Source organism: Aotus nancymaae, unplaced genomic scaffold (assembly GCF_030222135.1).
Source record: "Aotus nancymaae isolate 86718 unplaced genomic scaffold, 86718_ANA_hifiasm-v0.15.2.pri h1tg000040l, whole genome shotgun sequence".
Lineage (NCBI taxonomy): Eukaryota > Metazoa > Chordata > Mammalia > Primates > Aotidae > Aotus > Aotus nancymaae.
The window spans coordinates 127,336,090-127,350,627 of record NW_026988454.1 but is presented as its reverse complement, the minus strand read 5'-3'; the positions used below and the strand labels follow the sequence as shown (position 1 = coordinate 127,350,627).

The following is a 14,538-nucleotide window of genomic DNA, read 5'->3' as shown; positions in this document are numbered from 1 at the left end:
ATCGTAGCTGGTTCCATTTTCACCACAAATCTTATCCACAGGAAATGGGCTTTCTTAGGAGAAGGGAGGAAATGCGTTTAATCAGCGCAGAAGGAAGGTAATTGGTGATTGGCAAATGCGTAGCTCCGGGCGTGCTAGCTCAGGTTTTGTATGTGAAGACTCAGCCTGACGCCCTTCACAGACGTGTTGATTGAATATACGATGGTGCTCCTGATGCTGGAGTGCTATGTAGACATTAAAAAAACATGTTTTTAAAGAATTTCTAATGTGGGGAAATGTCCACCTTGTAGTGTTGAGTGAAGAAATTGACACAGAAATTCACAATATGATCTTAATTTCTGAAAAAGAAAACATGTATGCATAGGGGTGCAAGGGAGTAAGCCAGAATGTTTTCAGTGGCTAGCTCAAGAGAACTCCAGGTGGCTTCATGTTCCTTTTTGGAGTGTAATAGTTTTTCTCTGTTTCCCACCATGAATGGATGTGTAATCAAAAAAGCAAATAACGTAGGTGTCGTAAGGAACTTGATGGTCCAGCTGGGATAACAAACACATAAGGCAATGAAAACAACACAGCAGCCAGTGTTCAGTGCAGCAGAGGCTGGCAGGTGCCGCCAGCAGGGGGAGGAGGCCCGGACGCCAGAGATGCTGCTGCTGCCCAAGTGGCAGAGCCAAGTCCAACCTCAAACCTCTGGGTTCTGCTGTCTGTCACAGGGGTTTCGTAGAGACGGTGGGACCTGGAAAGATCACAGAGAAAGGAGAGGCCTGCGAGGGGCCAGCCTGCCTGTGGTGAGTGAGGAGGCTGCTGGGGAACAGTGAAGGGCAGGGCCCTGACAGCTAGGCAGGAGTGGTGGCTGAGCCTGACCTCAGGGCTCTTAAAAGCCACGTGTGGGAGAGTCCCAAGGTCTCTGAGTCCTGAGCATGGGGGGATGATCTCTGTTAGTGCCCCACACCAGGCAAAAAGCCCCTTGAGTGAGGCGCACTTTGGACATCCAGGGCGTGGTTGAGAGCCCGCGTGTGGCAGGCTGTCATGACTTGGGGCAGTGAACAAATGGAAGATGGGAATGAGGCTGGCAGCAGGCTCAGGATGGGCTAGAATTGGACACTGCATCAGCCAGGCGGGATGGGAGGCCTCCTGTTCCTCCCGTCAATTTCTTTCTCTGCAGGTTCCTGCCACTTGGCAGATAGGCCCCTGCTGTCTTCCTGTCTGTTTCTGAGGCGGTGCCAGCTTGTTCCCACGTGTTGGAGAGAGATGACAGGTGAAGAGAGGCCAAAGGCATAAGCTGGGACCAGGAGGTTCTTCTTTATTGGCTTTTATGAAACTTTCCAACCAGGTCACCAAGCCCCTGAGGCTCCCTTCCTGTTCCTGTCCCCTGGATTTGCTCCTCACTCTCCAGCCCTCTAAACCAGCTTCACATGAACAGTGGGGCTTGTCATTGCCCCGTGACATCCCTCCTTTTGCCTTCTTCCACCCGAGGCCCGAGAGGCCACTGCCAGCCTAAGCAAGCCACTGAGCACCATTATCAGAATGGTCATGGCCGAGAGGCCCTCTCCCCAGCCTCTGCCTCCACCCACATCCTGTCTCCCTGCACAGCACTTTGTGAGCTGACTGCTCTACTGGAATTGCTTGCCCAGTTGAAGCAGAGCCTTAAATAGGAGGATCACTGGAGCTGAGGCTTAGAAAGGAAAGGAATCCTCTTAGACAAGTGTGAATCCTGCCTCCTGGACTGTCTAAATGCTGTAGTCACTTAAGAATGTCATTCCTCAATATCCCAGGAGTTGATGCTGCACCAGGGTCTCCCTTGGTCTAGGGAGCCTGGCCGAGGGCACCCCTTATAGCAAGTGTGACAAGGGGCAAGCTCACTTGGGGCCTGTTCCTAGCGAGTGCACCTCTTGCTCCCCCTCCCTTTCACTGCCTGACCGCAGCACCTGCATTCCCGGCAAGGGCAGCTGGAATCACTCAGGAGCCCCCTCTGACTGCCCCAGGCCCTGTTCTGGCCTTCTCCAGTCCCCTGTACAGTGGAAGGAACTTTGAGAACTTTCCAAATGCCTGTTTTCATGCCTGCTAATTTGACTGACTGCTCTTTAAAATGGAATCAGACTGGCTGGCAGATGTCTTCCATCGCTTCTGATTGCTGGCCTCTTAGTGTGAGCATTGCAGAGGCGTCTTTCCTGGCACCTCGAATGTCTAGGTACTCACTCAGCCAAACCCCACATTAAACACGGGCAGAGAGTAAGGCCGAGGGGCCAGGGCAGCGGGGCCCCTGTCTTTCTGTCAAAGCTATAGACCTAACAGTTCACAGTAATCATCTGTGCACTCCAGGGTCTGTGGAACCGGGGCTCTCGGATACAGTAATGTGCCCAATGTTGCCCCTCAGGCAGACTGGAGTTGGGACTGGAAGGCAGGTCCCTGGACCTGGAGTGCTGCTCCCACCTCCCAATCTCCCCTTCCCAGGAAGGTGAAGCCCCTGGGGCTCACGCTCATGTACCCTCACAAGGTTGGAGCCTGGCACTGGGGCCCGTCAGGCTGGGTGAGCACATCACCCCCGGGCTGGTCCAGGTCAGAACTCTACCCATTGTGTGTTGGAGCCATTCAACAAAAGGCTGAGAAAGGAACTGGCAAGGAATCAGATGCAGGTCGGCTCTGTGCACTGGCTCAGGCCCCCCAAGCCCTTCTGGGCCTGTGCAGCCGCCACCACCGCCTGGCCCGTTGCTTCTGCCCACCTCCTCCCCACCCTGCCGTCTGTGAAGCTCCAGGGTAGTTAAGTAAACTGGAAGGGGGAAGCTCAAGAGTGTACTTAGTGACAAAGGGAACTGGATCAAGAGTCAGGAGAGTTGGGTTCTCCTCCAGATCCCCCCTCTGTGTGACTTTGGGCAGGTTACCCTTCCTCCCTGTTCATCCTCTGTCACCTGGCCCTTCATTTGACCAACTTACTTCTTGAGGCATTAAACTCCGAAGAGGACATGGTGTTATGTGTGGTGACATGGTGTCGGAGAGCAAAACTGCATGTAAGGATGCAAGGTGGGAAGGTGGTGGTTTCTCTGAAAACAGCAGCAGTCTTTCTCTGCAGGCTGCGGAGGTTGGTTTTGTCTCTGTTGTCGACCTCAGATCCATGAGTTAAAGCTGCTTTGGGTGATCTTGGGACCAAACCTCTGACTCCAGACTCACTTGGTCCCAGCAAATCTACATGGCTGATTTGGGGTTGACTGTGACACCTTGACCTCAGCCAAGACCTCAAAGAGGAAGGTGTTTCAGGATTTCAGGCAGGAAATGAGTGGGAAGGCTGCCATGTCTGCCCACAGAGAGAATGGGGGTGCCAAGGTCCTGCTTGGGAGAACAGGGGTCAGAGGGGGTGCTTTAATGAAACCCATGTGCTGTCTTATCCATCCTTGAGAGCTCTTCCCACGACATGACAGATAGAGAGGGCCTCAAAAGTCACTGCAGAGGTTTTAGGAACTGGTAACGCTTGCTTCTTCCTGGTGGCTGTCACCATTGGACTTTATCCCTTGAGGAGAGGCCAAGGCCTGGCTAGGGTATGGGATAGTCAGGAAAGCAGAGAGCTGTGGGTGGGTCAGGTCAAGTGGTCCGCTCCTGCTGGCAGCTGTTAGTTGAGGGTAGGATGTCAGTTTGCGTCCACTTGGGGAAGTTCTGTTGCAGAGTCCCAGCAGAGCAGAAGAACGAAACAGTCTCTGAGCACGTGATTCCTGCCCACAGGCTGATGCTGGGTACCAAACCCTGCGAGGCAGGGGGTTCTACTCCTGTTTAGTGGGCGCTGCCTTCATAAGAACCTGAGCAGCTGAACCGGGATTGGAAACCCTTTCTCCACCCCTTTCTACCACAGCTGTTTTGCATAGTCGCTGGTACTGGGAAAGCCCTCACCCCGGGTGGGTGACTGCATGCAGGCCTCAGGGAGCATGGCTTCTGTTTCCCATCATTCTTAAGATCTGGGGCCATAGTGGTGAGTATCAGAGCTTTCTGTCCCCTCTCCTGACGCTTCTTCCTGCCCCCACCCAGGCCAGCCCCACAGTAGAAGCCCTGGGGCTGGGAAGAACCTTGTGCTCCCCTTGCTCTTTGGGCCCAGGTGCCGTGGCCATTATAGCCCCAGCCTCAGAATTTGGTCCCTGGTGTGTTTAGTCACCTGCACCCCAAATGAACGTGCTGAGTAACGTGTTCTGGGCACTGCAGACACCGCCTGTAGTGGCAGCCGGCCAGCATTAGCAAAGAGCGGAGAAGCCTGAGTGCCCAGTGGCAGGGCGAGTGACGGGCATGCTTGAGTTGGTGCACCACAGGTGTTCCAAAGACAGTGAAATGTCACGGGAGATATTTACATGCAATTGATGGGCATGTGAAAAGAGGCAGGTTAAAGAAACTTAGGTGGCAAGCAGTAGGGAGAAAAGAAAGAAAAAACTGTATGCATTCAGTCTATAATCCCAATTTTGCTAAAGGTTTTCTTAATATAAAGCACAGAAAAATACACCCAATACACCCAAAATGGTAGAAGTGATCCCAGTCTTCTTTTTTTTTTTTTTTTTTTTTTTTTGGAGACAGAGTCTTGCTCTGTCGCCCAGGCTGGAGTGCAGTGGTGCGATCTTGGCTCACTGCAACCTCCGCCTCCCAGGTTCAAGCGATTCTCCTGCTTCAGCCTCCCAAGTAGCTGGGATTACAAGTGCCCACCACCATGCCCGGTTAATTTTTGTATTTTTAGTAGAGAAAGAATTTCACCATGTTGTCCAGGCTGGTCTTGAACTCCTGACCTCATGATCCACCTGCCTCGGACTCCAAAAGTGCTGGCATTAACAGGTGTGAGCCACCGTACCCAGCCCCAGTCTTCTTGTTTTAAGAAAATTAATTAACTTAGGAAGATACACCAGACAGTAGCCTTATGTTTCCCCGTGATTTGAGGGATTTATGGGTGGCTTTTACGTTTTTCTTTGTACTTTATTTTCAAATTTTTCTTTTCTTCTTCTTTTTTTTTTTTTGTCTTTTTCTTTTTTTGCTCTTTCCCCTAGGCTGGAGCGAACTGGCATGTCTAGGTTCACTGCAACCTCCACTCCCTGGGTTCACGCGATTATCCTGCCACAGCCTCCCAAGTAGCTGGGATTGCAGGCGTGGCATGCGCCACCATGCCCGGCTAATTATATTTTCAGTAGAGACGGGGTTTTGCCATGTTGGCCAGGCTGGTCTTGAACTCCTGAGCTCAGGTGATCTGCCTGCTTCAGCCTACCCAAAGTGCTGGGATTACAGGCGTGAGCCACCGTGCCTGGCCTTATTTTCAAATTTTTCTGCTAATAAACTTGTATTATTCAAGAAACTCCAAAAAAAGAAACCTTTAATGTAGGGAAGAGATCGAGGCAGGGCCCAGGAGAAATGTACCACGTTCTTAAAGGCAGAGACAGCATCAGTGTCACAGTGTCACGTTGAACCAGCCTGTGCCTGGGCAAGCTCTAGGGTGGGGAGGAGCAGTCAGGGAGAAGGGCAGGTCCGGCCATGCCTCCCACATCTGCCTGGGGTTTGTTACTGAGCTTTGGCAGCTCCTCTCCCAGAATAGGCAGGCCCCAAAACAATCCAGCAGGGTTATGGCTTTGTCCCTGCACTCAGCTCTTCCCTCCTTTTCCCACCCTCCCTACCCTTGGTTAGAGGAATCTGCTCTTGTGGGTGTAATTTGCAATTTCTCATGTGTCCAGGTTCTCCCTGCCACATACTCCCTCTCCTCTCTCGGGAGGGTCCATTCCCACAGTGCCCTGATCCCTGAGTCTGAGAAAGGGAATGGGCGGTGGAGGGAGAGGCGGGAGGGCTGCAGGGAGAAGCACCTTGTCAATCCGGGACCATAGCTCTGTCTTGTGTCTTCTCTTCCAAGAGAGGAGATTTCAGCCTTTCCTATGACTGATGGCAGGCAGGGGAAATGGCAAAGTGACCATCTGAGAAGAGACAGGCAGACCAAACATGGAAAGGAGGTTGGAGGGGTTGTGGGCTGAGTGCAAAGTCTGGAGCCAGAGTCCAGGCTGTCGCAGCTCCGGCCCCCAGTCACTCCGCCATCAGAATCTCTAGCCTTGGTTTGGTGCAAGAGAGGGCTGATGTTGCCCTCCACACCACCAGCCCTGGATTTCATCACAAGACCCAACCCTTCCTTCCCTGGGCTTTCCAGGGTGCAGGGAGCAGGTGATAGGGTGGTCCCAGGCCTTTCCTGCTGGTGCAGGGCAGGTGAGCCCGGGCCCTCTGCCTTTTCCCTGGCTCCCTCTGGAGACCCAAGAGCAGGAAGAATGACATCCTCGACACACTAGGCTTTCTGATTGTGGATTTGAATGAAATCTGCTTTCCCAAACTGCTTTTTTTCTTCTGGACCTCTCTCCCTACCCCCACCATTGTCCCTTGTCCCTGCCCCACCCACAGTCCTCAGCATCCAGGCTCTGGATCAGGTTCCCAGCTCCAGCCATGGTCTGCTTGGTGACTTTGGGCAAGTAACTTAGTTCTCTTGGTTTCCTGCTCCGTCAAATGGGGCTTTCACCCCTCTCTACAGTGGAGGTATTTAGAGGATTAAATGAGATTAGTGCCAGGCACTTAGCTAGTGCCTAGAACACAGAGGGCTGACAATTTAAAAAAAAAATTTTTTTAACATAGGATCTCTCTCTGTTGCCCAGGCTGGAAGTACAGTGGCACAATCACAGCTCACTGCAGCCCTGACCCCGCCCCCAGGCTCAAGTGATCCTCCCACCTAAGTCTCCCAAAAACCTGGAAGTACAGGTATACACCACCACACCTGGCTGATTTTTTTTTTAAGATACTGGTGATCTCACTATGTTGCTCAGGCTGGTCTCAAACTCCTAGGTCCAAGCAGTCCTCCAACCTCAGGCTCCCAAAGTGTTGGGATTATAGGCATTGAACCATTGCGCCTGGCCCTACAGGGCCATCAATAGCTTTGAATGAAGAGACCTTCCAAACAATCTTTGTGTGAGCAACATGGCTGTTTATTCACCTGGGTGCAGGTGGGCTAAGGCCAAAAGGGGCATTAGCAAAGTGCGGTGGGATAGGAGTTGGTTTTATAGATTTGGGTAGTTTTTCGGGGGGCGGGGGTGTTGCAGAGTAAGTTCGGTTATGGCAGTGGGGGTTAGGGGCAAGGAATATACGTGACCACAAGTTCAGTTACAATGGCAGGGTTGGGTGAGAGGTATTTACATTATCATAAGAACAGTTAAGATGGCAGGGTTGGGTGAGGGGCTTGTCGGGGCAGCTCCGGATGGGTGATTAGGGACAATGGTGAGGGCAGGGAGGGTGGAAGACATCAGCGGAGGTAAGCGGGACTTCTGACTTTCAGGCTCCAGGCTTGCATATGGAGGCCTGACAATTGTCACCTGTGTTTAGACTATGACTGGTAATGGTGTCAGTGTCATTTTCAGCTCTTGCAGCCTGGTGCCTCTGTGCCGGGTCTTCCACCAACTCTTTCCAGCTTAACCCCCATCTTCCTAGAAAGCCTGCCTGCCCATTCCAGGTCTTTTTCTCCCCTGCCCATTCCAGGTCTTTTTCTGATCCTGAAGAGACTAGCTGAGAGTCTAGCACCTCTTAAAGGTCTCAATAGAAAACATTTGCCATCTATTAACTCTAAGGGCGAATCACCCAGGAGACTTCATCTACGTAACAGGAACCTTGGTCCCTGAGTCTGAGAAAGGGAATGGGCGGTGGCATTTGTTTCAGACACAACCCCTTATCTTAACCCAGACACCCCTTCCTATTGACTGCAGGCCTTCAGGTAAACTCTTTCAATCAGTTGCCAATCAGAAAAATCTTTGAATCCACCTGTGACCTGTAAGGCTACCACCCCTAAACATCAGCTTCATGTTGTCCCTCCTTTCCAGCCTGAACTGATGCACACCTCACATGTACCGCTTGATGCCTTATGTCTCCCTAAAATGTATAAAATCAAAGGGAAGGGAATCCTCTATAGAATGTAAATTTCCCCTGCAAGAGGCAGCTTTGCAGGGCCATTTCAAAATCTGCTAAAGAAATCTGTCTGGGGGTAAAATACTTTAATTTCTTTTGGGCCTGCTGTCTGTCACGTGGTGCTGTACTGGAGTCAGATTGGCATTTGGTGCCTTGTTGCTGCGGAGTGTGCTTGGTCAGTCTTAGGATCTCTGCTTTAACGCTAATGTGGGACTGTTGCACCTGAATTCCAATGGGAGGGGGTATAATGAGGCCTGCCCAACGCCCGCTCCCATCAAGGCCCGAACCAGTTTTTCAGGTCTCTGTGGGCTCCATCCCCTTGGCCTAGAGGAGGGGTCCATTCAGTTTACTGGGGGCTGATGGTTTTATTTTTGGTTCATACCGCTGAGGCACCAGATGCTCTCTGGCAGGGCCTCACTTCCCTAGCTGGACTCACGCTCCCAGTCAGAACTTCTCTGGGGTTTGGATGTGTCAGAGTCCTGTTTCCAGAAGATCCGTTAAAGTCAAAGCAGACTCCTACCCACCCCGCCCTCGTGGAGCCTTCCCATGGCCCTGCCATTTGCCCCATCCTGTAGATAGGGCCACAGGAAACAGTTTAGCCCGCAACCAGTGTGGAGGAGAGAGAGGCCAAGGCCTGGGCCAGCCCCTCCCCATCCAGGGGCGGCCCCCAACCCTCAGCAATAACTTAGGACAGCCCCTGGTTCCCCTTTGGCTGAAAGGGTCTACACCAGTGTGTCACCACCCCCAAATAGTCCCCTTCCTAGGCCTTTGTCACTTTGTTGAATGAAGACCTCACCTGCAGTTAAGCAAAATATTAACAAGTGAAATGCCTTTCAAGATGCAAAAGGATATTTTCCTTCTAAAATCACATGGGCAGGAAGGCTCTGAAGATGTGAGAGCCTGGAGGGCTGGAGAAAGCTGAGCAGAAAGCAAGGTGGGTCCTGCAATAGCCCCTGCCCCTTCTCCTGAGCCAGCGCCTTCTGCCCTCCCAGGATGCCCAAGGCTGAGCCTTGCCATGCTCCCTTCCTTCGCCCGGGGCCTCCACAACTCCAGCTTCTTCTACTCCTTCAGGTGAAGCCTAGTGACAGATACTGGCAGGAAGGAGAAAGCATTCAAATAGCTTAGGCTGATGGAAAGTGATGCTAATTACAGCCACCATGGTAGGCGCTTCACGTGTGCCTCACCAAGGAAGGGCACCCAGCAACAATCACGGGCGATTCTACAAACCCAGCCCCTTACTGAGCTCCAGCCCACCGGGCTGGCTTCTCCCAGAGTCAGGCTGGCCCTTGGCACAGTACCCAGGCTGTGTATCCAGAGGCCTGGGCCCACATCCTGACCCTGTTTCTCCCTTATGGAGGCTCTGGCATTTCTGAACACACTCACCTCTAAGAATTGGATTCTGTACAGTTAAAAAGAAAGAAACAGTGTCCCTTCCCCAAGAGGTGAAGAAGAGGTGGCCAGGAGGGAATCCTGGGAGGAGCATTTGTACACAACACAGAGATGTGATTCTTCGGGAGGAAGGCAGCACTGGCTCTCAGCTCAGAAGGGGCTGTGCCCCCGCTGGCCTGTGGCATCTGCCTGCCACCCCTATGCTTCGCTTTTGTCTTCAGCAGACCCCACCTGCCCCAGCAGGAAAAGCCTAGGAAGACGACTGGGCTTGGTCAGATGGGGCCTGAGCAGTCCCTTTGCCAGGCACTAGTACTGTGACCTTGGATAAGTCCAGTCTGCTCTCCAGGCCTCAAGTTTCTTTCTGTGTAATGTGAGTTGCTCCTATCTGAAAGGTTTCTTGGGCGAATTTTTGCAGGTCATGAGTATGAAGCCCCCAGTACATTGCTGGACCGTGGTCAGGACTCAGTATTGCTGGCCTGTATCTTTATGGTGAGCCCAGGACAGGCCACATGTCAGCTCCTCACAAAGCCCAGCAGAGGGTGCCCAGGGTATTCTTGTCATGCCCAGAGCTCAGTGACCCAGGGGACCACTTCTTGCTGCCCCCTTCCCTTGAGTTCTCGAAAGCAGGCCATGGCCATGATCACAGGCTGAGGAGCCAGGCCGCCAGGGGCCATCCTGGCTCTGCCTCCTCCGTGGGAACACTTTCTCCTTTGTAAAGCCAGGAGCAGTCAGACACCTGCCTGCGATGTGAAGTCTGAGCGAGTCAGGACAGGGAGAGGCCCAAGTCCCAGGCGAAGATCAGTGCCCTGCCCCGCCTCAGCTGCTGGGAACCCTCCTGTCCCCTCTTACTCAGGGACTGGACCTAAAGCAGGCCAGGCTGGAAGACCAGCTGTGTGTTTCAGATGTCACTTGGAGTGGTGAAGCTTTTCTTAAAGCTGAGACAATCCCCATCAGGGCACTGAACTGTTTTACTTTATTCACTTCCTGATTATGGAAGTGTCCTGCCATGTAGTAAGCACTCAGTAATTGTTAGCGTGGTAGCAGGTGCAGCAGAAAATCTCTTTTTCCCCATGATCCTTCTCATGAAGAGGTTTCTAAAAGCCAGTGGTCCCCTTCTCCCTGAGTAAAGAGGGTATGGTAACTTCCAGAAGCATTTCTTGCCCTTTGAGGATTTGTGGCACTGGGTAGTCACGGCACAAGCTCATTCCCATTGTGGAGATGTGGCTGCTTCAGGAACTGGAGGACCCCGCGCTGTGCCCAGAATGGGCTCTGGCGACGGTTTGCTTTGCTTTTCTGTCATTTCCTTCATTTTTGTTGTGTTTCCATTCATCTCTTTTCCTCAAAGCTGCACACAGCCCGCACTTCTGTTGACTGACGTCTGGTTAGCGAGGGGCCTGTCTCCAGTGGATCTGGCTTGCTGGCTGTCAGCCTTCAGGTGCCCTGAAAGCTGGTGAAGGTGTCTGAGTCAGTGGTGGGGATGAGCAGGAGTTCAGTACTTTACTGTGGTGCTGCAGTCACTCTTGGACATTAACATCCTCTTGGAGGTTTGAGGCAGGCTCAGCTCAGCTCTTCGCTTTGGTATCCTCATCATCAGGTAGAAAGTCTGGGCTGGATCCAGGCACGGTGGTGGACACCTGTAATCCCAGCACTTTGGGAGGTTAAGGCAGGAGGATTACTTGAGCTCAGGAGTTCAGGACCAGCTTGGGCAACATAGTAAGACCCCATCTATTAAAAAAAAAAAAAAAATTAGCCGGGCATGGTGGTGCATGCCTGTGGTCCCAGCTACTTAGGAGGCTGAGACAGGAGGATCACTGGAGCCCAGGAGGTTAAGGTTGCAGTGAGCCATCATCATATCACTGCACTTCACTTAAAAAAAAAAAATCTGGGAAGGCAGCTGCCTCTCTCTGCCTTTCAATGACAGCAGATGTTAGATTTGGTCCCAGAGCAACTGTGGGAACTGTGTGGTGACTCTCAGATTTGGGGGTGACTCGGCTGGCCTCAGACCTGGAGTGGTGCCAGCAAGAGGTGTGCTCTGCAGCTGGAGAAGAATGGGGGCTTCCAGCCTGGCTTCGGGACTCTCATCACCTGGGATCGCTGGAGCTTAAGGCTGGCAGTGTCCTCTGTGGGTCAGAGTTTATGTCACCAAGCACAGGCTCTGGGGAGACTCCCATGGTCAGCAGTCACCACACGGAGCAGGGGCCAGCAGGTCAGCAGGGGTCTGCATGAACTGGCCCAAGTCACTTAGCTTTTCCAAGTGTAAAGTAGTGCCCACCACAACAGAGTGAAAGTCCAGAAAGAAGCCAAGAAATACACAGGAATTTCGGACACCATCAAGGCCATTCCAGATTGGGGAAAAAGATCACTCACCAAGAAATGGACAGCTTGCTGCCAGGGAAAAAATAAGGCTGGATCTTGACTTTACACCTTACATCAAAAGAATTTCCAGATGGGGGCTGGGTACAGTGGCTCATGCCTGTAATCCCAGCACTTTGGGAGGTCAAGGCAGGCAAATCATGAGGTCAGGAGATGGAGACCATCCTGGCTAACACGGTGAAACCCCGTCTCTACTAAAAATACAAAAACTTAGCCAGGCATAGTGGTGTGTGCCTGTAGTCCCAGCTACTTGGGAGGCTGAGGCAGGAGAATCGCTTGAACCTGGGAGGCGGAGGTTTCAGTGAGCTGAGAGCTCACCACTGCACTCCACCCTGGGTGACAGAGCAAGACTCCGTTTCCCAAAAAAAAAAAAAACGAATTTCCAGATGGATTACAGATTTAGCTGTAAAAAAGGAAACTGTTAAATTATAGGAAAAATATATATATAAAAGAATGTAAAACATAATCTTGGAAAAGCAAGATCTTTTTAAGCCTGACAGAACTGAGAAGCTCTACAAGAAAAGTTGGGTACACTCAGTTACCAAAAATAAATTTCTCATGAGCAAATCCAGCATAAAAGCCAAAAGATAAATAGCAAACTAGAAAACAATTATCTAACTCATTTCTTAGATTAAAGGTTAACTTATCCGTTTTATGTACACACACACACATGCACTTGCACACACACATATGTTTTGTTTGGAGACAGGGTCTCACTCTGTCGCCCAGGCTGGAGTGCGGTGGTGCAACTGCAGCTCACTGTAGCCTTGACCTTCCGGGCTCAAGTGATCCTCCCACCTCAGCCTCCCAAGTAGCTGAGACCACAGGTACCCACCACCATTCCTGGCTAATCTTTTGATTTTTGTAGAAACAGAGTCTCACTACGTTGTCAAGCTGGTCTCAAACTCCTGGGCTCAAGTGATCCTCCCACCTCACCTCAGCCTCCAAAAGTGTTGGGGTTACAGGTGTGCACCATCGCACTGGGCCAGCTTTCTTACTATGTAAAGAATTCCTACATATCTATGCAGAAAAGACCGACAACCTCATAGAAAAACTGTCCAAGTCTATAAGCAAGTTAACTCCTGGAAAAGGAGCTCTGGGTGTCCCAAGTGTGCGGCAGCAGAACCAGGTGGACAGGCACATCGGGGCTGAATCTGGCTCCAGATGCACTTACCATGTGACCTTGGCAAGTCACCAGAGCTCTGTGGGTCTTAGCTTCCTCAGCTGTAGAGTGGGAATAACAGTCGTCCCTATGACTAAATGGCTTGGGCAGGTCCAGCATGGAGTAGGGGAGGGAGTGCTTTAGAAATGCTTGACAGACAAAACTTGGAAAGATGCTCAGCCTCACCTCTGGATGAGTGATCCTACTCCGATAAGAAATGTGCAAATAGAAACTGCAGTGATAGACTCTTGCCCCACTGTGTTGCTGACGGTGTGGGGGATCTAGCACTGGCATCACTAAGAGGAGCAGAAAGAGCTGTCACTGTTAAATGCACACACCCTTCAAGCCAGCAGAAGCCCTTCCTCCTAACAGGCCTAGACATGCCACACACGGGGGTGGGTATTCATGCAGCCCCGTGTGCAGTAGCTGAAGTTGAAGCAAATGTCCTTCAACGGGGAACTGGCTGAATAAATGATAGCATATTCCTAACCTAGATGATGCAGCTTGTCCAAAGGAGGCGGGCCCACGTGCGCTGCTGCGGAACAGCCTCCTGTGTATATTCAGTGATAAGAACAGGCACCAAGTGTGTGCGAGAGAATGGCGTTTGTGTGAAAATGCAGTGTGCAGGCTCATGCCTGTCTGTGCCCAGCCAGGCCCTGGGAACACCCAGGAAGTGGCAGCAGCTACAACTGCAAGGGGCTCCATGGCTGAGGGATGGGCGGGACCTGTGAATTTCGTATCATAGGCCATACATAGTGTGTATTTTAAAATTAAATCTACTCACACTATCTTGTGACTGTTATGAGTAATTACAGACATCCTCGCAGGGGCCAGGAGCATAGAGGAAAGAGTCAGGCTGCCTGGCTTCACCACTAGATATGTGGTGTTAAGAAATGTCTGACCTCTGTGTGCCTCAGTTTCCTCATCTGTTAAAACAGATCAATGGGATTAACAGAGACCCTAACATGCAGGTCGTGAGCATGGAGTGGGACGCGCCAGGTGAAAGCTCTCCGGCCCTGCCATGTAGCAAGAAAGCAGCAGAATGCCAGCCTCCAGCCTCACATCCGCTTGCCCCTCTTAGTGCTGTGGTGGGCGCTCCCTGCGCCTCTCCACCCTCAGCTGCTCCATTGAGGCCAGTGGAGGTTGCAGGGAGCAGCACAAACTGGGCTCAGCTCTGACCCACCTTCTCTCTGGGACAAGGACACTCTTCTCTGACAGTCTCCCCCTTGAAGGCTCCTCTCCTCCTTGGAGTGAGGCTGGCTCCTCGGGTACCCACCTCTGTCACCAGCTGCCCTCCTGAGGTGGTTGTTGCAGCCTCAGAATTATAAAATCCTAACTAAGAGGAACCTTGGGATAAGCCCACCAGTTCTTTATCTTGGATACATGGAACCTGCTCCGCAGAAAAATACACACACACTCAGGGGGCTGGGGCTCGAGGCGGGGCCTGGGCAGGCAGCGCCCCCACCCTTGTGTGCCTTGGGCAGCCTCAGCACCCTACATATTCTGGAGCCCCCAGCTTCCCTGGGAGCTGCCTGGGTGGCCGTGGGCCATCTGGGCAGATTTGTCCCCAAGTCCTCTTGGTACCTGCCGTGAAGGAGAATTTGGTGTGGGGCCCTCAAAGGCCCACCTGATCCCCTGAGGGCCACCATCCATCCATCAAAGAGGGGCCCTGAAGTCCACCT

General features: G+C 52.1%; 1 protein-coding gene across 5 annotated transcripts in view; it reads left to right on the top strand.

Annotated features, from left to right (window-relative positions):
- The window catches only part of ANKS1A (ankyrin repeat and sterile alpha motif domain containing 1A), a 196,669-nt gene that overhangs the window by 168,929 nt on the left and 13,202 nt on the right, over positions 1-14,538 (top strand). The window lies entirely within an intron of this gene.